The sequence below is a fragment of the Anser cygnoides genome, chromosome 4, assembly GCF_040182565.1.
Source record: "Anser cygnoides isolate HZ-2024a breed goose chromosome 4, Taihu_goose_T2T_genome, whole genome shotgun sequence".
NCBI classification, from domain to species: domain Eukaryota; kingdom Metazoa; phylum Chordata; class Aves; order Anseriformes; family Anatidae; genus Anser; species Anser cygnoides.
The window spans coordinates 34,982,766-35,007,975 of NC_089876.1; the positions used below are offsets into that span (position 1 = coordinate 34,982,766).

A 25,210-nucleotide genomic window follows, 5' to 3' on the forward strand; every position below is an offset into this window, starting at 1 on the left:
TGTCTGCCACAGATGAATATGGGGTTTTCTGAATGGGGCTAGAAATTAAACTTGTGCTGGGTATATTTTTTTTCTTATGTTTGATAATGCAAAGGGAAATTGAAGATTCAAATTTAGTTTAACTGGAATCAGTTCTCTGCTTTCCCCTGGATGTTCAAGTCCTCCAAACCAGAACTATTACTTGTATGACCTGGTTAGGATATAATTTATGTAAAGTAGTGGAAATGCTTTTCATATTCACATCTTATCTCAGGTTCTTCCTCAAAGCTAGAAACAAGAATGAAGATTTTGTAGTAGTAATAAAGCACATGTTGACTTGTGCAATGCAATGTAGAGACCTGCCCATCAAAACTGTCTTCCAAGAGAAGGTGGGAAAAAATCTTTGTGGTTTATTATATCCGACTAAACTTTCTAACCAGTTATAGCTAGTAATTCTAAGGAATTTGTATTCTAAAACTTACTTTATTCAATCTAGTCCTTTTTCACAGTTTCAAGTATAGTTGTTACTATTACTGAACATTGCTTCTGAAGTGTCTGCCACTACAGTCTGTAGAGTCTGTAATTCTTCCAGTGGGAAGCTTAGAAGGGCAGAGAGCCCTTGTTCGATGGATGGTGTCAGCTGTTTTCCAAACATGCAGTAGAAATGAATGATGGGCTGTTTTTCTTCAGAAAAGTTATGGATCTTTCTAGAGAGAGAAGGATTTTGAAGCCACTGGGAAGAGGTGAGGGAAACATAGGTGTAAGACTGGAGATAAAGGTCTGAAAAGTAGCAGCAGCACTCTTGAAAAACTCTTAGAAGTGAAACTGGAAGTTTGAGCCACTGTAATGTTGGCCGAGGCAAACGAAACTCTTGATGGAACAAGTTGTTTACATGTGCTTGGCTCCCAGGACTGACGTCCAGCCTAAACACCACTTGGTTATGGTATCTTCTTGATCAGCACTCAAGTCCAGGTTTCTTTTTTACCTTCACACAGTTTCGTGTTGTGTAACAGGTCTCACACCCCAGGCCTGTCCTGCATCCCTGGTAAACTGAAACTCAGAATCTGGAATTCAGTCCAGTGAACTGGAATCTTTTTGGGGTGGACACAAAGTGCTGTGAGGATCTGTGTAAGAGCTGAGAGTGGGTTAAGTGCTTTGCCATACCCACACTAATCGAATGTGAATTCAGCAGCTGCTTGGGATTAGGTCTCTCTTATTGAGAAAGAAAGGAGCTTTCCTGGAGTCATGAAATACTCTGTGGAAACAAATTAGTCCCAAGAAAAGTGATTTTTATTCTTGGACTCATTAAAATCTGTAAGAGCTGGATTCAGCTTGGTACTTAAGACTATGCAGATCTGGGTCTCAAGCAGTGCCATTTATTTGACACAGTTTAAAGCCACAACTCTAGCTGCAATTCAGAGCATGAAAAATAGTTTCCACTGGATTCCTGTAGTTTTGACTTCATCACTTGAGTTACAATGATTTCTTGTTGTGCCTGAACAGAGTCCACAAACTCTGCAATTTACTGCTTCCTGCAACAGTCTGACACAGTCCCCTGTGGGAGAAAAATAAGTTAAACACAGAACTTTTTCCTCTTAAGGAATTATATTGATCTTGCAGATGCTGAGTTGACTTACTGTGTTTTTCCTTAGAGTACTTGGCTGCAGATCCACTTAAGAATTAATATAAGAGCCCTATCATCTCATTTCCCCTTAAGCCTAAGTATTATAATCTGTGTCAGTCAATGACATGCAGTTTTCTTCTAAAGATGAGATTTAATAGTATGAAGCAGCTCTTCAGTGCTTGCTAAATTCTGTGTCATTATTTCTGAACTATGATAACTATTTCATTTCTCTCAAAAATCTGTGGCTTATGTGCAGCCTGAATTTCAAGTGCAATATATAGAAAATATAAATATTTAAATTTAAGATATGGTTTATACTGGTCTTTGCTGGAGTATCTCTTCTTGTTTCAAAAACCACAGGAGTGTAGCTCAAGTAGTCCACTTGAGAGAGAAAATTCATCATGTGTCTACTTCAGGGCTCTCTTGTTGTTTAAGGGCTAGCTAGGCTGTGGTAAATAATCCACAGACCTTAACAGCAGGCAATGCTGACTCACATTCCTCTGGAAGAGCACCAGTTTGCCTCTCTTGGTATCCTCCTCCTCCTCTCTTTTACCCCTTTCCCATCTCATTTTCTCTGAGATGGGAACAGTTTTTTTTTTTTTTTTTTTTTTTTTTCTTCTTCTCTGGGGTCTTCAGTGTTTTTTATTTAGCATAGAACTTGATAGTTTTATTTCAGCTTGATTGGGCTCCTCAAGGATGGTTTCTGTACATAACAGCTAGCTACAATACAGTTCTTCCCTGTGGACTGTTATCCGTTGCTTCCAAAATGAGAATGGTCCTTGGCATCTGCCCAGAGACCCCGCACAGCACAAATCTGTCACCTTTCTGTAAGGGAACTCCTCATAGGCTTTTCTACATGTGAAGCTCAAGCCAGGTCAGGCTATGAAGAGCACATAGCCATTAGTTTGTCTTCAACCAGGTAGTGTGCAATGATTTTTGTCTTGTCATCAGATGAACTGTGGTAAGGCAATGACACATTGTTAGTGCAATATTATTCTATTTGGAATTAATGTTCGAGAACTGATCTTTTGTGCTCGGTAATGTTAACAAATAATAAAAGAGAGAGTTTTGGTCCCAGAGGTCTGCAGTTTTAGCATATGAATCTAATGTGCTAGTCTCTTACGTGTTGTTGATGTGTGTAGAATGTGTAGCTTGAAGGCTAAACACACTGCCATGGCACTTCCCTTAAAGCTCAGTGTGTTGTTCACTGTCCACAGTTACTCTTGTACTCTGCTAATCGATTGCTTTATTACAAGTTATTTGCACACCAGTGCTGAGGTGATTTTATTCTGTTGGCAGTTTTGCCATAATTCAGCAAAAGCAAGTAGCCTTTCCTGCAGAGCTCATGTAGCTAACACAAGATGGCCCTGACATGCAACTGTTGTATTTCCACAGCAAAAGAGACTGTGTTTAGGGCAAAAGACTTTAATTTCCCTTATAAATAAAGTTAAAAAAAAATCTTATAATCTCTGACACTGTTTTACAGGTAATAGGTTTAAAAAATTGACTTGGCTTTGTTATTTATGGCTAGGAAGCAATAAAACCACCAGCCCATACAACTCAGAAATTCACCACAGAGATGTTGCAAGTAGAGAGAGCCAGGAAAAGAGAGGGCGTAAAATACCTTTTAAACCAGACATCCCATTTCTCTACAATGGTGGATTACTACAGTCATTTTCCCTTCCTTCTCAGAACACAAGGGGTATAATGCTTATAAGAATTATGTCCCAGCCCTTCAAATGCTAGCTAAGTTATTATGCGGTTTAATCAGAGATTGTAATTGCTGGAGTGAGTGAGCTGCAGACAGCCACTGGGCATTACTGTGGAATGCAGGAGCAAAGGAAAGTCCTTCCTCACATTTGGCTTTGAAAATGGGACATCCTGCAGGGCGCATTGTGCTCAGCTCAGGCTTTGGTGACAGAGGTTCAGATACCTGTCCCTTCTCTTGGGTTGCTATGTTGAGGTTGGGCTTTCTTTCTTTCTTTTTTTTTTTTTTTTCCTTTCTTCCCAGTTGTGTATGGGAGCCTTCCGTGGTCTTTGAGGATAGGCCGGACAATCATGGTGGCAATGAAGAGATGATTCTCCTGGAGCAGTGCACTGCACTTGGGTAGCTGGGAAAAATAGGGGAGAGGTCAAGGGCTAGGCCTTCCCAATTTAAGCAAAGGAGCATAACCTAGAATTTAATAAAAAATCTGTGACAACACTTTCTGAACTTTCATTTCAGTGCATGTGTCTAAGGTCTCACAATGACTGTTCTCTGCTTTTGGCAAAGCCTTGATGCTTTTAATTGTGCTCGTGCACAGAAAGTTGCATGCTAGCTTTTCTCTAGGCTAGCTTTTCTCTAGCAGTCTTAGATGCCAACTAGAGATGCACCAATGCCTCTTGGAAAGAGGAAGGAGCAACTGAGTAGGTAGCTTGTGAAGAACTAACCATTCCCAAAAGAATTTTAATAGGTTGATGTGGTCTGTGAGGAGGACTTGAATTTTCTTTTTTTTTTTCTTTTTTTTTTTTTTTTTAATCTATTAGAATTATTCAGAGGTAAGTGTCCAGCAAGAGGAGACTTACGAGGGGAAGAGGAATCAGTGATATCCATTTCCATCTCAAATCACAAAATGAGCTTTTAGAGGAGTTTTCATGGACAGAAACATCTCACAGGACAGGGAAACGTAAAGCAACTTCCCCAAGTCTATCCCATGTCTCCCGTGAATGCTAGTCAAAGCTACAGTTTGTTTTTCTATGGTTGATAGTGGTTGCAAATGATTATGGGGTTCTGTGACACAGGAATTAATGAATTGCAACTTCTTTTTGAAACTCAAGTGGGAAAAGACTTTGAACTTCTGCAGTGACTGCTCCTGCTTCTTCTGTCCATAGCCATGATGGCCACACTCTCTCCTCATCCTCCTCTCATTCTTCTCTCCTTTGACCCCATTTTTGGCTCTGCTGAGTTCATAATAGGATACCAAATATTGTAATTGAGTTAGGCTAGCAGTTTCTGATACATATGAGTCCAGGAGACTCCCTAAATTATATCGGAAAACTGCCTTTTGAGAAGTTTGTTTCTGTGGTGAATATTTTGTAACAGTAGAGAGCATGAAAGGCAAAGTATCGCAGAGGGCTGTGGTATTCTTCAGATTGTGTTCCTTTTAGAAGGAGTCTTGCTTCTTAGAAAAACTGTTTGGTGCCTGTGTAACATCAGTTTTTCAGTTTTCTCTTTGACACCTTATCCAAGTTACTATGACAACTGAGGCCTTAGACTTGTTCACTTTATGGATGGACAAATAATGCGATCATTAGAGATGTATGCTAAGGTCAGAGGGTGGCTGGCTGATGTTTGTTTAATTGAGTCCCATGACAGAAGCTGGAAAATCCTGAGCAGGAAAGGTTGTCTTCCAGGGCACATAGGAGCACTGAAATAGGCCAAATTATTTGAGTCTGACCTTCCTGCATCTGGTGGAGCTTTGGGGTTTGGAGCAACAGTGACTTTAAACCACTTTTGCAATTTCCTGACACTAAACCTGGTAAATCTATTCCTGTGCAATACTGTAACACAACTTCAGGGTCCTAGCATGTAAGATAGTTATTACCGGATTTGGTATTTTTGAATTATAATAAACTGGATTTTACAGTGCTTTAGCATTTTACTTCACATCCAGTTAATGAAGAGGGGAAAAAAGAAAAAAAAAAAAAGAAGGCAAAGCATGGAAGAGAACAAACTCCCCTTACTTGAAGACAAACCATGGCAGTTCTGAAACTGAATGAGCTACTGGCACAAATCGTTGATGAACACGGACCCAGAACAGCATGCTGTTGCTGCTGATTTTGCAATGCAGACTGAAAAGGAAACAGAGGTATTCCTAGTTAAAGAGATGGGAATTTCATGGTGTGCACCTAGTGCCAGTTGGTGTCAGGAACACCAGAAGATCTTTAACTCACAGAAAGGGTTTAATAACTTAATGAACCTGCTGTACAAAACCAGTCAAAAAACAGCATGTAGAGGTTTTAGAAAAACATTCTGTCTTCTGGCAAGAACTGCTTATTTATTGGGCTTCACTTATTTTCTGGGCTATGACAGATCATTGCTTTCAGATGCTATATGAGGATAATTACCAGGATTTCAGTAGAGTGGCCATTTCTTGATTTTTTTGGGAACAGTTCATGTATATAGAGAAAAATGTTGATTTATGTGATTTCCCTCAAGAGTACTCCAATGCCTAAGGATGTTTTACCAAAGTGTTCTTCCTCTTGAAATTTATTTCCATGAACATATAGATCTACTGTGTGCTATACCATCTAGGAGAAGATTAATAATGAAAATTGTGAGAAAAATGTATGTTTTTGCACTGAGACTGTAGGAGACAGTCTATTGTCTGAAACAGAAACTTGGAATGTTTGTATTGTATTACTCTGCCACTACTTACCATGTTAAAGAAGTGTAGAATATTATTTTTACTTTTCACATGTCATCTATATTAAGAACATTAGATTGAAAGAGAAGTGAGTGTACCAGAAGCTCTAATGAAAACCTGGGTATAGTGATGGAAATGGTGGGCATGTGAAGGCAAAATCAGGATGCTTAGAGTATGGTCATGGAAGTGAAAATGCTGGCTTACATACTTAGACTGTGGTGCTTGCTGTCCTGCAATGTAAGCAATACACTTACAAGACAGTAACGTGTGACATTTGACATCTACAGCTGAGAAGTATGGGAATTTATGCACATTCTTATAGTTATCTATATGGTGAAGATTGCACATAAAACTCTTTGCAAAATAAGGCAAAAGCATATTAATATATCATAAAGGTCAGACCCAAGTAATCTCCAACAACTTTTCAGCATAAGTAACATTGCATATAAAAATGGGTTTGAAATTTTACACTTAGAGTCACATCCTCCCCTTGCGTAAGGCAGAATAGATTCCGTATGTCCAGTTGAGCTGGGACCATCTATAGCATCTGGCAGCTCAGCTATCAACATTTTAAGTACATATATAAATACAGAGAGGAAATTTATTTAAGAAATATGCAAATTTTCATAGCAATGGAAACAACAGTTATGTATTACAAAGAACTTAGGCATGCCCCAGTTTCAGTTACAGAGCAAGCCTTAGAAACCTGGCCTATATTCCCTAAGTGGTTTGCAACCACAGGCCAACTTTCAAGGGGAACACGCTGCTCCCCATGGGGAAGGATTTATGATTTTATTCGGGATATATGAAACGCGATGATTTTGGCTGGATTTCAAGAAACAAAGGAGCAGGGCAGAATCAGCATTCATTTGCACCCCTTTCAGTCTGCTTGCTGTCAATGAAGTTTTACTGACAATGAAACAAGGCAGAAAATGGGCTAGAGAGAGGGAACCACTTTCTTTATAATCATGAACAAAAAATAATAATTTTCTGATCCCTCTGTGAGCAGAAGCTGCTAGTGCTGGCAGAGCTCTGAAAAACAAGGCTGCAGCGGAAAACAACAGCAGACTCAGACAGCCCCTGTCCGGGACCTTTCTTCTGGATTCTTAAATTCTTATTCTCTCGATCTACTGAAATGATCTGTTTTAACAGTGTGAACTAAATCTTTGTAAATAGGTGAAATCAGTTGTGTTGCCAGAATTCAGCTATGTGCAGACAAGTAACTGTGTTTCTGGAGTAAGCAGGAATGTTCCGTCCCCTAAGCTGCAGTAATAGACATTTATGCATTTTGAGGAAAACTGCTTGAAACTAAATTTTTAAGACCTCAGAAAAGTGCACGGTATCCAGTCAGTTGAAGGAAATGCTTCCCAGTGTTCCTTGTCACTTTTAGTTGAATGCTAGCTAACACCTGGTAATTTTTCACTTAACGGAAGCGGAGTGCACAGGGAGAACCGCTATCTAAAATGAACAGTTTCTGAGCTAGACCCCTGGCTTGCATCCATTGCCTTTGCACCACTGATGCAGGAGGGAATTCCTTGGCACTGCCGAGCTGCAGGAGCCTGGCCCCCAGCTCCCCCCGGCTCTGCCTTTCACAGGGGGAGCACGCCTGGGACATCGCCGAGGTGAGGTGGGAGGGATTCTTAAACCATTTGTGAACTCTGGCAAGCCCCAGCTGCTGCAACAGCCCTTGAGAAGATGTTGCAGCTGAAGGCAATGTTGAGCGGTCTGAAGCGGCCCCGTGCTGCCGAGTGGGGTCCTGGCAGGCCTCCATGTGGGACGGAAAGTCCAGGGGCTCGTGCAGATTTGTGTTGTGGCACTGGGATCTTGCTGCAGCAGGTGATACCTGAGTATCTGTGCCCAAATACGCTATCGGTGGCTTCAAAAGAGATATGCAGGCTTCTCTGGGTGGGAGTAAAGACCCCTGCCTGTTGTCTAAACATATCTGCATTTTGTAAGCAGAGCAGTAATTTAATAACACGCTGGAAATAACAGGTATTGCCTAGGAGGCTGAAAGTGAGAACTGAACTGGTGAGCTGTGTTCCACCTGGGATCCGTGAGAGCCTTGAGGTCATTGACAAAGATGTCTTGACTTGAAACTGTAAACTTTCCTTGGGATGTGCTCTGTGCTTGAATAGTCAAGTATGGAATGATTTATTGACATTTTATGCAGGTAGGAGACTGGGTCTAAAGGGAGACAAATACCCTATTGAAATAGGTTTCTTTTTGATGGAAATAAAAATAAAATGCTTGGCTTGCTTCCTATCATGATGTAGCTTGCAACCTTCTACATGTCCTCAGAGAAAGAGGGTTCATGCACACTACAGAGGTATAATGTTGGCTAGCATTACATTTTTCACATAGTATCCCACACATGTTCACTGTAGTCCTTGTTATTGCTCAACGAAAAGCTTTCATAGCCCAAAATTAATTAAAAAACACAGCAGCAATGCAGCAGCATGCCCTCATGGAACGAGAAAATCGCTGCTAGAAATGTTAGCCACAACAAACTGAGAGCCTTACAGTCTCACCGTACCAAGCTGCTCATGTCTTTCTTCCTTCTCATGTACTAATATTCCTAAATACACGGTAAAATATTACAGTGTAATTACACAGTGGATATTTGACTGGAAAACTTTCCCTCACCTGTAATATATGTCTAGCTGCTTGGTTAATATTGCCATTCAGGTACAATTTAAAATCAACGGGGAAAGTTATTCCAGAACCTACACAAGAAGGTCACAAACTCCCTTTGAAAGCCCTGATACTTCCTTTTGTTCGCTCTTATGTATCTGATTACAAATTACTAAATCCTACTGCTATATGAGAACTTTTAGATTCTAATCAGCACTTTGATGAATGTACAGCACAATAATGCAGATGAGTGATGTCACCCTTTATGCATACAGCAGCATGCATGGACAAAATCGCAGAGAAGCCATTCAAAAGCACTGGGGCCTTTGTGATCTAGGAGCTTCCTTTGTAATCAATCCTGACTGTAAATTATTGCCTAACAATTAGGCATTGTTAAAACATCTAATTAAGCATTTAAAAAAAATCACATAAATAACTAAGTGTTCTGCTTCAAATGTGACGAGTTGACTTTACGATGATAAAATAGAATGAGAATGTGCAATAAGGAAATACTACAGAAATTTGCTTGAATAAACAAGAAGAAAACATGAGTAAATCCCAGTAATACCTGCAAATTAAATCTCTCTTCTTTGGCATTTAGGCATTAGGTGATGTCCCAACACTTTGTGCTACCAGAAAGAAGACTTTTATTAAATGAAGCTGAGATGAACATCATAACACTTTCTCATGTAAGGAAAGAAAATCAGTGTAGATACCTGCTAATAAATTAGCAAAATAAATCTTTAAAAGTTTTTAAAAAATCTTGAAAGGTTGGGTGTTTTCATAAAAGATAATGAAACTGGGTCATTGAAGCAAAAATGGTAGTATAAATGTAAACGTCATGCTTTTTTTTTTTTTTCCCCTGATGATATCTTCCTCAGATCTTTTTTAGTCTGTTTACCACACTTATATTCAGTCTTTTCATTGGGTGTGAAAACACTGTAGGATTATTCTTTAAACTAAAAGCTATGCTGAAGGGATATAAGGATGCTCTGAGTTTAAAAAGGGGAAGGAAAGCTGAGAACTGCCTTTCTGCTATCTTTTCAACATCAGACGAGGTCCCAAAAGGGACAAGGTCTGTCTCTTCTTATGTCGTCTCCATATTTCTTTCCTGTGTGGTTTTGCATTATAATGTCAATATTATTTTAATGTGAATTATGAAGGAGTGACTTTTTTTTTTCTTTTTTTCTTTTTTTTTTTTCTCTAAGTATAAGCCTTTAAACTAAGATGATTGGGAAATTTTCTGTAAAAAGGCCCTTACTGCCACTTTGCACTGTGTATGGGTAAAAGTGTGTGTTGGTCTTTTGAGGCTTCCCATGCCCATGGAAATGATAACAAGAGGAAATGTAACCCAAGCAAATATACCAAAATGCTGTGTAGTGCAAAGCAGAAGGTTCTCTGCAGAGGTGCTGGGAATGGAAAGCTGCTGCCTTTTGGTAACCTTCCTCCTTTTCTCTGCCAGGGATTGCTGACAAGTTTGTCTCCAGAGCTGAACAGATCTTCTATGGTACCAGCTGTGGTCATAGTTATGTGGTTAGTGTAGTTTATTGGCAGTTCAAGAACTAGAAACCAGCTTCTGCACTGATTTAAAATTAACCTATATCCTGTGATTTTTCAATCCCATTCTTTTTGTGTACGTATATGTATTTATATAGCTCCAGTTGTCTCTGCTGGTTTATCTGGGAAGTCCATTATTCAAACCTAATGCTTTTGCCAGCTGCAAATAGGTTCTCTTTGCAGTGTGTCACTTCCCATTATCATGGGCCGCTGTCTTTTCAACACTTAAGGATGTCATGTCACCACATGATTAACATTTAAAGCAGTTGTACGCTGCTTTTAGCAGTGAAAGTCAGAATTACTTAGGTAGTCGGGTTCCCTTGTTGATTGTAATATGGGAAGTCACTATCCTCTAACTGGACAAATTTCTTCCAAGTGAGGTTGAAGTAAATACGGGTGGTAACACAGTATCAGTTCTTTTCATTCCCCCTCCTTCATTGTCTTCCTTCACTTCTAATATAGCTGATGCACTTCAAAAGATCACAACCATAAGATAAGCTTTAAATAGTCTCCAGTTATTTCTAAAGATATAAAGAGAGTCTGAAACACTGGAAAAGGTCACCTTCAATCTGTGTAAGTATGAAAAAGTCAGTCATTCTAGCCCAGTTGGCCTTTCTTTATTCATTTTATGCCATAAAGAGAGACATTACAATTGCTTGGAAGGAAGGTTTTTTTATGATCAACAGCAGAAGAAAAGGATTTAGAATTGTTAATATGCTGCTTGAGTGCTTAGCCATCTATATTTACAGTAATTGCTTCTGGAAAAAAAAAAGTCCTTTTCCTGCCAACATGTAGGAAAAATAAAGGCTGATTGAATTAAGTCTGGGAACCAGTTTGATTAGAAATTGAAACAAATCTCCTGGGACTCTAGGAACCCAGTTCATTCATGGCATTCCTTCCATACTCTAATGTGCTTTAATGCTTGATACTGAACAATATGAAATGCTAGTTTCTGAAACCAGCTGTTGTGGGTTTGGTAGTTTGGAACCACATTTCAAGAGCTGAATGTAAACCATAAATACATGCGAAGGCAGGCGTTTCAGCTTATTCCTCCAGGTACAAACCAATGGTCATTATTTCAAAAAAGTTATTAAAGGCATTAGAATTATGCCTTTCACTTTCTGAAAGACAAGCAAGAAGCGAATGGATAATGCCATTATTCCAGTGAATGATATTATATAAAATGTCAGTAATATATAACGACATATATAAAACATAGGACTTTTAATAGATGCTTGGAGGCACTACTTATCAGCATTTTGGTATTTTCTGTTTCCTGAACTGAAGTCCAGTGGCATTTTGCTGGAACGGTGCAAGTATTGATTCAGAATCTGATTTAACAAACAAACAAAAAATAAATAAAATAAAACAACACCATTTCTGTTCTACATTCTTGTTAACAAAAGTCAGACCTTAAATACCTGAAAAATCAAGACCCCGATTTCTCACTTTTCCGTCATTCTTTAAAACTTGTCAGAGATGCTTGGGTATCATCAAGCAGGGCTTGGGGCTCTTTGCCTCTAGCATCTCTCCCAGTGCAAACAGGAAAATGACTTTCTTGTGGCATTTTGTGTGCCATAGCTTGTGAGCTGAAAGCAACAACATCCTTTGATTACTAGACATAGCAGCTTGCTTCACTTCCCCACTTCCTTGCTCCTGTTACTTCTGCTCGTCACAGTTAAATTAGGTCAACTCCTTGGGCTGTCCCTGGCACAGTCTGCAGTTTGAAGACTCGTATATCACAGCCTCACAACTGAGGCTTGCAAGAATGGCGGTAAACACTTCCTAACCCACAGCAGTGTTGTTGTTCCTAGGCTTTGTGATAGTGTATGCAGAGGCAGAAAAACTGCTCAGGAACAACAAGTCTAAATAGCTAGTGAATGTTGTGGATTTCTGGTATTTTTGCCCATTTTGTGAGTCATGGACAAAACCAGAAATGTCACATGTGAAATTGTTCCACTAAATAGTAGTGGAAGTATACAAGCACTGAAACAAAGAGGGATGTTTATGGTGTATTTATGAATCACGGGTTAGGAAAGGAGTTTCTCCTCTGTCAGGCTTAGAAATGGACACTCTACTTTTGCATATTTTTTTTCCATAATAGTAAAAGTTTCCACATATTCTTCTTAAACAGAAGTTGTGTAATACCAAATATATTGCACAGGTAGCTCTGTTTTCCAAATACTCTTTGAAAATGACAAATTAACAATGATTATAATTTTATATAATGTATAATTATCTATTATTTACAGAATAAAGAGTGAACAGTGAAAGTAGAGGTCATGCCATAACATGCAGTACATGAACAGTTGGAGAAGAATACTTTTTTATGTGTCCACTTCTTTCATCATTCGGAAATTGTGGGAAAATATTTCTAAAATACAGCCTTGAAAGGCATTATATTTCAAACTGAATTCCTTGAAGCAGACAGCACAACAACTGATTAACATTGACTTCATTTAAAAAAAAAATCTTAACTCCTGATTTTTGTATCAGCTAATTGTTGTGGAGTCTTGTTGAACATTATTTTTTACAGGATTTTTTATGACTTTTGACATATAAAATATATTAGAACCAAGCAATGTAAATGCAGCCCACATTTTGGAAAAAAAAAAAAAAAGATTTTCACCAACTTCATTGTGTGATGGAATAATATTTGATAATTTGCAAAATGTTGTTAGTCAAATAAAAATATGTAAAGAATTGCATGCAGAAGCAGTGCAGTAATAACTTGTATACAAGCATTTTGTGCAAGGACAAATAAGAAAAAAAACAAACATGTAGTGTAACCCAGAATTATAATGCATGGAAACTGTATATGTACTTCTGAAAAATGTTTTTATAACCTGGCTTCCTTAGGGCAAATTCATCTTATACCAGGATAATTTGCTGAAGGCAGATCTATATATCTTCTGCCTTAGGAACACAAAACTTCTTAAAAAAAAAAGGGGGGGGGGGGGGGAGGTAATCTGAAGCATTTGAATTATAAATGTTTACAACTCATTGAATTTAAAAATATGAAATTTTGCAGTTAAATTAAAGAAATAAATACGATAAAAAGCTGATGAGCTAACAGGTTCAAAAGAAAGTTTACCAAACGTTTTCGTGACCCAAATCTGTGGACTGGATGGGGCAGATAAGGGGAAGAGGGTGATGCATAGTTGATGTTTCAATCTATTCTTGTACATTTTCTGTTGTTTCTGTTTCATTTAGATGCATGTTTAATTAGATCTGCATGCTCACTTGGACTCTGCATTTTTGCAGGCACTTGATGTTATGGTTGTTGGTTAAAACCTGCAGAATACCTAAACTACATACCTAAAAGAGCTTACATGATTTTTACAGGGTTTTATGGTAATGATTTCAGTTTCAGGCTTAGGAACAGAATGGATCCATTTATCACTGGAGACTGAGCAGGAAGGAAAGGGAAGGGCAAAGAGGTTACACTGGCAGTGGAAAGGTAGGCAAGAGAAAGTGGGAGAAAGCGTCAGGTGTAGAGGTATGGAGGGACGAGACAAGTAGAAATGAAGCAAAAAAATGCAGTCAAACACACTGGTTTTCTTTGCTTTAAATGCCCTATAGGCAGAGCAGTCAACAGGCAGACAATTGTACCACTGGGCACTTTTGATTACATTAAGGTGTCAGGCAAACTTTGCTGTCCATGGTTTATGGTATCAGCTGAGCAACCTGAAAGAATAAATGATATAATTTGTGATGTGACTCATACAAGAAAGCAGACAATCAGTAGTGTGCCATAATACAAGTGAGAAAAAGACAAAATGAAACTCAAGGAGCAGTTATGGTAGACATTGTATTTCTTCTATCTTCTGGATATGTTTATCATATTATTATTATTATTATTATTTACTAATGTTATCATATCACCTAGTGACAGAAATTCAATGCTCAGAGCCAAGATACTAGGCAAAACAACCTAAAGCTTATGGCAGTTTCTTCCTTTGCTGGTTATTAAATTGTTTCTGTGAATGAAAATAATGATAACAAGGAGAAATGTACACCATGCTGTGACCAATTTCCTGCCACACCATGAGTGATCTGCATAACTGCCTCTTGCAGCTGTAATGATACTCTTAAGTGGAGGGAATCTGAATGTGGGCCTTAAGAGCGTGGCTGGAGTGACCTCCTGAATTGCATTGTTAACACTGAGAATGCAGATGCCTAATTTAGTACTTCAAATTGCACAGATTACTGCATACTGAAAAATGAGAATACAAGAAAAGAGGTCTTAAAGGGCTGGTAGACATTCAAACTGAATTCCACTATTGATTTGCTCTGGGGATATCAGTTTTATGATGAAGTTAAAAATTTCCAAGCTGACCATCTTCATCTTCATTTTGCTGCATGTTCTTTTCCGGTGTGTTTGTTTATCAAATTACACTGAAGGGTACCAGAGCAAATTACTGATGCAAATGAAGTGCCCCATTTTTCCAATAAATGACTAATAGTAATAATAAAATAAAAGCTATCATCTGCAATTTTATGCAGAGCCTTGAGCTATGTTTTTCTAAAACCTTTTTGTTAATACTTTTGTAGGCACACTTGAGAACTCCAAGGATTAGCTAATGTTACGCCAGTAAAAATGATTCTTGAAAATGACAGATATAGGCAATGTTACTACTGGGGATTACGTTTGGTCATATTTTTTTCCATTAGATCATGCTTCTATGGAGTTCCTAGACTCTTACTGGAAGATCCTGCTAGCTCTTGGACTGTGGTGCAGAATGTCCCTTATGTTCATTAGTAGCTTACATTGGAAGCAGAAGGCTTCTGAGCTTTTCAGCTGTAATTCAACATTAGTCTTAGGCAGGAAAGCGAAAATGTATTTACTGAAAGTAAAATATTTATTTTGGCCAGAATACAATTTTTGGCACTGGTACTTATGCCTTTTAGGTCAAATTTTGGTAGTAGGCTAGTAAGCCTGTGATTGCAAAACACAGACCAATTTAATAAAAGTTCAGTTCAATTTCATTCCTCTTGGTGTAAATCCAGAGTATTTTGCAGAAATCCGTTACCATCTGACTAAACTTTCTGTTTCTAGGGTCTGCAAGTGCACGCAGTATCCAGTGTTATCAGCCCAGAGTAGGTATATATTTAGTTTCTCATTAGACAGTAAAGACAAAAAAGCCAACCCACTTTATGATTAACTACAAGTATAGTGGCAGCCCAGCAATCCTAAGCAGGTGACATAAGCTCGTGTTACTGATGTGAAAGTTTTCTGGTTTAGTAATAATGACCAACTGTAACAGCAACAACAATAACAAGAATATCCTCCAGAGGAAAGTGAATATTAATAGCCCTTTTACACAGACAAACTGAATCCAAAAGGTTAAACGACCCATCTAGCACTCCTGTGTAAGATGGAAATGAAACACGTGTAGACCAGTGATGACTTATGCCATGTGCATAGTGTTACTAGTGATTTTTAGATCAAGCTTTGCTGTACTTACATATTAAAGCTGGTGGAGGTAATCAAACCAAGTCTGAGCACTTCCCTTCCTTACAAGATGAAACTCCATGTGCTACACAGATTAATATAGTAAAGAACCTTTGTTTCATTGCACTCAAAAATGTTTTCTGCATGTATGTAATGGGGTGTCTTTTTCCATTTTTTTCTACTTTGTTACCATTTTCATGCTTCCATTTCCACGAAACAGCTGCTAGCAATCTGACCTTTGATGACTCAGAGAAGACATCATTTGGATCATTTGCGATCATTTGGAGTCCCTGACAGTTAGTCTCCATGTTTTCCAAGAGACTGTGTAGGCAGTAAGTGCTGAGATTTCACATCGTGGTCAGCTGCTAGAGAAGTGTGAATACCTGAGTGCTGGGCCATGCAGAGTTCTTGTCACTCCACAGAATTGTAATCTTATCTAGAGAATTCACACAGATTTTACTCAATCCAGAATTTCAACCCTCTTTTCAGTGTCCCAGCCCTTGTGCCAGAATTTCCAATTGTGATTCCCTGAATTGAGACATTAGGAACTGGAGCTAGACACTTACTAGAGTAAACTTGCTCTGGAGGTTCTGAGCACGCTGCACTGACAACGTCGGAAGCCTAATGCAGATTTTTGCACACTCAGCTGTGGGAGCCTGAATTTTGCAGCTAAGCCTATGAGTTTTGGTTTATGCTTTTAGCTCTGGCCTATGCTTTTAGATGTCAGAAATGATTTAAGCAGCTATTAGGCCTGCAACAAATTGCAGTGGAAAGATCAACTGAGCGTGGAGAAACCAACGTTCAGATTATACAAGGGATATATTATACAGGGACCACTTGCATAGCAAACCTGTCAATGATTTATAAAGTGTACAGACATAGTACCAAGGGAAGTCTTGCTCAAAACAATTGGTTACTCATTACCACGTTGTTTCAATGATCTTCTCATCTTACTGAATGTACTAAACAGGAAAGATCTGCCTATCTCTTTAGCACCTGATGACTCTCGGACAACTTTGTTGCCCTCTGTAAATTAATGTCAGCCATTCTTCAGAAGTATAGGACTACTTACTGAAGTACAATGCCTGTTTTATTTGAGAGTTTTCTGGGAAAAGTTTTAGAGAACATCCATATCAAACAATTTCTGTACAGCAGTATTTGTACCTCGAAGAGTTAGGTCAAGAGTTTTGGATCAAAGCCTAGCTGAGATCCAGAGACTGCATACATCATGGGGCCCAAAGAGAGAAGCATTAAGTTTCTTCCTTAAAATTGGCTGTTAAATGTGAATGCATCATCTTTTGTGTTATATAAAATCCAAGCTGAGTGTTCTGCATTTTCTAGAGGCAGCAAACTGTTGAACAGATGCCCCTTCATTTCAAGGTCTTTGGATCAGGCTCTTGATGAATTCATTAAACTATATATTCATTATAGGTGGTGAAAAGTATATAACCTTTCCGGGAGGGAAGTGGTCCACTCCATAAATAAATCTACCCCAGTAAATTACAAATGTGCTAGAATGAAATACCTGGATCCAACAGTGCTGTAACTTGAGCAAGGCAACTGTTGATAATGGTAGCTTTGGGAAGGAGGCTGTTCACAGTGGAATGGATGAACGTTACGAAGCGCCCTGATGGTCTAAAAATCCAGGCTGTACTGGATCGGGGGAAGAAGTAAATTCCAGAATGAAAGTCCCTCAGGGAAGAGGACCTGCCAGAATTTCTCTTTTGCTATATATTGAGCTCCTGTCTGAGCATGAGCTCAGATCAAAACCACTGCATTCCTACGCTTCCACAGAGGCCTAACACAAGTTGGAAAGTTTGAGATTGCATTTTGAGAGGTTATCTCTTACAACCTGTATCCTTTAGAATTCAGAGGACAGACTCTAATGGAAGACTCTTCCTAGTTACTTGCTCTACTAAATACCAAGTCCGTTGCTTTCTGTGTTTTTTGCAGTTCCTGATGAACATGAAATCTGGCTCCAGCTTTGGAAGCACTGCAGTAGTCTAAGGAAGAATTAATGGTGAGTTTCCTATATCCATGTTGACCAGAAACAGAAGAGAACTCTGTCTTTCTCACTGTGGTTTTCAAGCCAGTGACTATCAGGTGGCAACTAAGTTCTTAACCGAATCTACATCCAGTAATTTTCAGGTGACAAATAGCAGATGTGCTTCGATGGAGAAGGGTCAGGTATAGTCTTTGCCATATCTTGCTAGAGATTTTCCTAACTTTGGCTTTCTGTGGATTACACCCCATGTGTATCCTAAAAGCAAAGCATCACTTAGTCCCTAATTTAACCTGTGACTTCAAACAAACAACCCCCTTCCCCAAAACCCAACCCCATTCTCTGCTTGCATTTTCAAGATTTCAGCACTTTATTACCATTATTATTTCCCCTCGTTTCAAATGGACTGTTAAACTGCATATTTTGGTTCTAAATGCGAATGCACTTCAGACACCATTCCAAGGCACAGTTTTCTGACCTTTTCCTTAGTTGCAGCTTGTTCATGGTATCATTGTCAAATTCATTGGCACAGGGAATTGGCCACAACTGGCTTATTCCACAGCACTTGCTAGAGCAATCAGATGCCAGTAAAGAATGTTTTATAGCAGTGAAAATGTTACAGCATCTCAGTGTTTTGTGTTTTTTTTTTTTTTTAAATCATTGGGCACAGTCCAGTCATAAGCATGTTAGAATATAAATGTAATCTGTGTTTGTGGAAAAATAAATATCCCAGCTAAGACCTAGGTAAATCCTGCTCAGTACTGACTGTGACCAAGGTATGAGCCAGATCAAGTATGGAGAAACAAATATTATCCCCGTATAATGTCATATGACAGCTGTACTTTATTAAATCTGTAAGTGCATTACATTTGGGTACCAATTCATGATACAACCAGTTTGCCAAAATCTATTAATTGCTACCTTCCTTTTTTTTTTTTTTTAAGTTGGGACTCTCCCTCCCCACCCTCTACCACTAACTGTATTTTGATCCTGTGGAAACAATTCTGCTCTCAGTGAACCTCTCAGGAGCCCTGCAAAGCTACTGTAGACAAAGGGGCTATAGTGGGTCACTCACCAGATGCTTTTTTTTTTTTTTTTTTAACAGTTTAATGTCGACTCAAAGTAAGAGCCACGTTTTTTAATTTCAGCATGACAAGTCATGTACACCCACAAATCATGCTTTTGTCATCAAGGTCTTAAAAATCACACTTCTTGGAGAAAAAGTAGACTAAAGCAGTTAGACAAAATACATTATAGAAAGAAGGGGGGAAACTCACAGAGGTGGAAAGGAAAATGAGTGTACTGCTTTTTAAAATCTCATTTCTGTGCATGAAATACTAAACAGTAGGCTGGTAAAATGTAGCCTCCCTGCAAGAATGTCTTGCTTCCTTCAGCATAGTAGTGTCTTAAAATGAGAGTTTGTCAAAGTGTGAACTGTACCCTTTGTGGTGCAAGCAAATGCTTCATGCCATTGAAACAGTTTTCCTTAATAAAATGCAGAGGCTAGAATGGTAAGTCTTTTGAAGTTGCTCCTAAACATGTAATATTTAGCTTGAGAAGCAATAGTGAGGAAATGAACATGATAAGAGCTCATTCAGTAACAGCCCTAAATTGATTATTTCCTTCCTTATGTAAACTTATCAGTCAGCCCTTTGGGCTCACTTCCGAATACCAGCTCAGCACAAGGGGCTTATCACAAGGAAATGGAATGTAAAAGCCCTGACAATTTTGATAAGGCACGTACTTCGGTTATGATCCTTGCTCTCCCCTCCTCCCTTTTAAATAATTTGGCTGCCCTAGAGTGAGAGATGCCTTCCCTGTTTAACTTTGTATAAATATAGTTTGATGTTGTTTTATTCAGAATAAACCCCACTTCCTTATTCTGCTGGTTTCTCAGAATATTCTTAGGTAAAGAGACTAGAAGATTTTTTGTCAGTTAAAGGCAACCTTGGGATGGGGTGGCGTAGTACTCTAAATTATTTCTGAGTTTTTAGACACACTCATTAGTCTTTTAGCATAAGCTAAAGATTCTCAGTACAGGGGGTGTCACATTTAACTAAGATTTTTATCTGCTACCTATAGTCTTACCTCATCCGTTTTGCTGTGGTTCTTGCATCTTCACATGATGGCAGAACCCAGTCTTAATAAGAATCCATCTGCTCACAGTACAAAAGCCAAGCAATCAAACCTAAAAAAACAACCAACCAACCAGTCAACCAAAAAAAACCACCAAAAATACCCTACCATGGAAACACCAAGCCACACACAGAAACACACATACCTATAGGGAAAAGAAAACTGACAGGAAAGCTCTACTGCCAGCTGCCACAGCCTGAAACTTCAGAGAACTAGCAGCCAGAAAAACAGCAAAGCACCCCAAAATACAAATTTGACTTCATTCACTTGCCTCAGTAATAATTTAAAAGTGTATGTAAAGAGTTTCATGGTTCATTGAATGCCAGAACAGCAAAACCTGATAAAAGTGCTCAAATGACAGTACTGTTATCATTTGAGATATGATGACATGCTCCTTAAGCAAATATCATAGGCAGCAAATCCATGACCCAGTAAAATACACTCCAGACCATCAAAGTAGTTCTGCAGCTTGATGAAATCTACTTGTCTCTAGCAAGAATGACCTAAAACTCTTTAGAGGGGAAAAAAATGTGTGGTGGAATTCAGAAAGAATGTTTTTTAAGCAAACAGTGACATACCAAAGTTGAGAGTAACTTTTCTAGTGAAACCTAAACCTACCTGATTTATTTTCTCCACAGAAACTCAAATTTTGAGTCAAATTTTATGCAAATTAGGGAAAAGTCTTGACTGAAACTGAACTGGCATACGATTTTTGTTGGTTGCTTAGCAAAATCTCCTCTCCGTGATACACATCACTAAAACAACAACATAAATAAAGAGAGGGCTTAGTCCTGAGTCTGTTGAAGTTAGTGGCAAAGATTGTTGATTGTAATAGTGTTATGATTTCTTCAAAATGTTCGTTCTTGTTAGCAAGCCCCTAGCCATCTCCATGAAACATCCTAAATGTTTACTGTTCAAGAAAAGGTCTGTTGCAATGGTGAGTACATCTGGTGAAGCAGTGTGATTGTGACAGAAACAGGACTGGAGAAAGGTCGTGGAAGCCTTAGGGCCAGAGATGAAGCAAATCTATGTTGTCTTTGCTCTTTGTGTGCAATATGTGCTTTCATAACTCTGTGCTTTCTATGCCATACTGATACCACCACACCTGTAACAAAAACTCTATGTACCAGTAAGAAACTGTTGTTAATGTTTGGAAAAACAAAAGATTAGAATTAAAAGGGATAAGGAAACTATAAATTTGTAAAGTGAGTGAGTGCTAGGTAGCAAAATAAAAAGGGTGTAACTGTATTTTTTTTTTGGGGGGGGGAGGTGGAGTACGTACAGTCTTCAGGGAAAGGAGTTACAGTAGGAGGTGTTATCTTCCTTTAGTGCTATATTTCCTATCTTAAATTAATAGAGTGTAGGATTTTTATTATAATTGATATAATCATTTGTGAGGCTGTTTTGTTACACATGTGAGTAAAGAGCTCTATACTTCTCCATGAAGTCTAGCTTATTTTATGATGTTTAAATAAAAATCTACAATATATTAGTAAGGTAGACAAAATACTATTTACTTATTTTTATATGTGTGTGTTTTCTTGGTAGATGAAATTTCAACCCAATAGCCAAACTAGTGTTCAAAGCAGAGAGCCCATGAAAGGGCTAGGACTTTGCATCCTTGTCTGTAAAATCTGATATTTATGTATAACTCCACAGGGAGAAAATTTTAGTGACTTCAGATAACCTGTAACAACTGGCTATAGGATACACAGGCTTTGCTTTGTTACACAGATCTCAAGCACTGGAGAAGTGCTGAACAAATAATTAGAAAGTCTGTAATGCAGCACAAGCTCTGTTCACAGTAGGCTTTATTGATGGTGATAAAAATGAGGGTGGCGTTATACTCATCAGTCATTGATTGCTCAGATGTAGAGAATGGTAAATTTGGAGAGGGCTTTCAGAGGAAGTTCCCAGCAAAGCTGTCGTCCATCTGTGCTGTGCATGGACAAGCCTCTTTAGGTTGGATTCTGCCACCTTTACTGAACGTAGTGCTGCTACACTGCGAAAAGAAATGTGTTGGAAAAATTTGTGGTCTGCTTAAAGGTGGCAGAATTGGGTATTTATTTAGGTCAAATAGGCTTGTGTACTTGGAGACCTAGGGAGCTTCTGTGATGCACTGGCTAAGTGAGCGTGGTATGAAGAAGCTACATGAAGGAGCACAGCTGGGGAGAAGCTGAGACAGGATAGCTGCACATGCTCTGAGGAGGTGTCTCCTGACATTTTATGGTGGTCTGGAGACAATTGTGTGGCCACAGACTTTCTAATAAAAAGATCTGCAGAGTCTCAAATGAAAAAAATACAACACCAAACAGCAACAACAACAAATTCATGAAAGGAACCCAGCACAGAAAGACTTCCACAGCCTGTGCTTACTAATAAGGAGGTTCTGGAAACAAATGAAGATCACCTACTACCTAGGCCAGCCTTCGGGCTTCTGTACTACTGTGAAAAAGGTTGGGGTGAATTCAGATCTCAGGTGTTTTAAAAGATAAAACAGTACAATTTATTGCCTTGAAACTTGCATAAACTGTTTTAGGGAATTCAGCTTGTCTGTTTGTGTTAAGTAGAAGGGCAAAAAGTCAGTCTGGTTTGTTAACTAACAATAAATGTGTTTCCTTTTTTTGCTAAACAGGTACACATTGTAGGAAAATAATACAGAACACATGTAAGGATTCCTTCAGGTGTAGCCAAAATAAATTGCAAGATAGTTTTCTGGTGGCTGAATTCAGCTTTTAATAGAGCATTTCCATTACTTCTCTTGGTCCTTTTTGTTTTTTTTTTTTAAGGTACACTTCCACTAATTAAAGCTAATTCTTGCTAATAGGTGACACATTTTCTGCAGTGTTGCCAGTCCTGAATAGTTGCGGAGAAAAATGCAAAGTCTTGAATCAAAAGTATTTATTGTATACTGTAGCTCTACAGCTAGTTTTGTATCTATAAGATATGTGAAGCTGCATTGTGCATTGTCATCTGCATTTCCAACAAGCAAGTAAGAGGTCAGGTGAGCAACATATATCCACTTTTGTGCATAATTGCAAGATTCAAGGGAGTGGTATAGCTCCAGAGCCTCTGCCAGCAGGTGTGATAAGCTGTGAGGTGACGTATACGTAGTGCTCTGTGCCAGACTGACAAACTCACACGCTGAAGGATAGTGCAAAGGTTGTGTAACATGGGGGCAGCATGTAGCTGCTCCACCAAGAAAATTCCCAGGGAAGGGTTGTTACCTATCCTACCTGTATGCTCCACAGGGCAACATCGTGCTGTGTAAGCAATTCATCCTCACATCCTGGGGCCATCTCCTCAGTGCCAGTTAGAGTCCCAGGACTGGAAGGGTTATTGTCCGATCGGGTAGAGGTTGTCTTTTGTACGAGAGCCCTTTTCTACCTGCTTCCTTGAGTTCTACTCTTTATGGCTGGCCTTGGGGTATAAGCTCATAGTTGTGTTTTTTTTTCTGTGGACAAATTACAAATGCAGCTGAGACAATTGGGATCTGAATTGCTGCCAACATGGTGTGTGTGTGTGTGTGTGTGTGCATGTGTGAAAATAGCCTGGTGCAAACCAGATTCTTGTCCATCTCAGATAGTATTGTGTGATAAGCCAATATTGTGCTCTACAGTGGCCTTACAACTGAGCTGGAGATAGGCATTAAATTGACTTCCAGCTTAGTATGGTTGTTCAGTGTTTTTTTTTCTCATGACCCCATGAGTGATATAACAAAGAACATTACACACCGAAGCTGCTGAGTTTTAAATGTATGTTAAATTCTCCACTCTATACAAGCTGTACCATCCAGCAGGTATGTTTCCTCTTTTGGAGAGTTAATCTCATAAATTAGCATTACAACAAAGCCTGAAGAAATTACCTCTCCTTCCATTTCCTTTTCTTTTGTGGTAGATCAGTTATTCACAGCACATTCTTCCTTTCTGGAACCAACTCTTTGTTTTGCAAAACCTCGTTCCACCCTTGCTGTCTAGTAGAGACCTGTTCCAAGCTGTGTTCTACTGGCTGGGAACAGGTACAGGCAACAGAAATGCTTTTCTTACAAAACTGTCTTTGCAAGTATTGTATCTGCTCCCCGCCCTACAGAAGAAAGATTTTGTTGAGAACGAGTATAGTTATGTGCACTTCCCTTGGGAAATTCTCCTTAGCAGCTTCAAAAGCTATTACTGAAAATCCGCATTTGATGAAATAACCCATATATCAAAATGAGTGAACATCCTTCTCAGATATCTTCTACATGATCTGTGACACTTCAGTGCTTATCGTTTGTGCTACTATGGGAATACATTTCTAAAGTAGCATACATTGTTCTGATTTTAATGATTCCAAAGTCTTGAGTCAAGTCTGTGAAGTACGTTTTGCTTAACTGTAGCTAGTATTAAAGAGTTGCCATTCTTTCAGAAACTGGATTACCTGTTAGTGATGGAAATTACTCCTTTCATCTCATAACCAATAATCATAGTAACTATTATCTATGTTCTGTACATTTATTTTGTTTGGTATCATTGACTATTGAGGTATGCATAACTATAGGTGACTGTCCCAATGCAAATGCATGAATGTTCCCAGGGTCTGCATTGCCTTGTGTAAGTTTCAAGAAGAAAATTTTTGCTAATGTAGAAGACAAGGAATATTAGAAATGCTTGACAGGAAGTTGGATAAAAGTCTCACCAACCACTAGATACTTTTTTTTTTTTTGGTAGAATGGAAATAGAAAATATGTTTCTAAGGAAATGACTGTGCATAAGATGTGATTCAGGCTCATTGAGAAATTTGTTTAGTGCAATGTATTACATTTTACTACAAAAATAGTATGAAACAGAAGACATGGTTTTGTTGAAGGCAGTGAAATAAATGGGATTAAGATAAAAATAATGATTATATATTAAAGTCAGTAACCTCTGTGTCTCATCCTTATGCACCTGTCCTGGTGACGTAGGTGTAGATGGTTTCTGCATCACATTCCTGCTATATATAAACTGAACGTGCTTTTTAATGGTCTGAGGGCTTGCTGAGAAATTGGTTTGTTAAGGCAAATAAAAGAAGATCTCATTAGTCAATTATTTCTTTGTCTAAAAGAGGTCATTACATTTGATGATAGAAGCTGTCAATATATAAAAATATACAACTGAATGGAAGGTGAGAACAAATGCTGACAAGTGTCGTATACAGCCAGTGTTCTTGACAAGACACAGGACTGAGTTGAGCAAATGGCTTATGAAGACCATTTAGCAGGAGGACAGTAAAATCCTTCCTTTAAGGTGGCTTAGTTTTTTTAGTAAGCATTTATGTGGAGACAGGGATCTACCCTGATAGGTGTGGGGGTGCTTGCTTTTACTAGGCACTGCAGACACCACTGCAATATAACTTTAGTTTATTATGGCACTAAAATGAAACTGTTATAGTCTTTTTTTTTT

General features: G+C 38.6%; 1 long non-coding RNA gene across 1 annotated transcript in view; it reads left to right on the forward strand.

The window, feature by feature from the left end:
* LOC106042458 (uncharacterized) overlaps positions 1-25,210 on the forward strand; it is a 226,541-nt gene that overhangs the window by 158,593 nt on the left and 42,738 nt on the right. The window contains exon 4 of the long non-coding RNA XR_010831078.1: positions 17,606-17,672. This is a non-coding gene — a long non-coding RNA (uncharacterized lncRNA). The remainder of the gene's footprint in view (positions 1-17,605; positions 17,673-25,210) is intronic.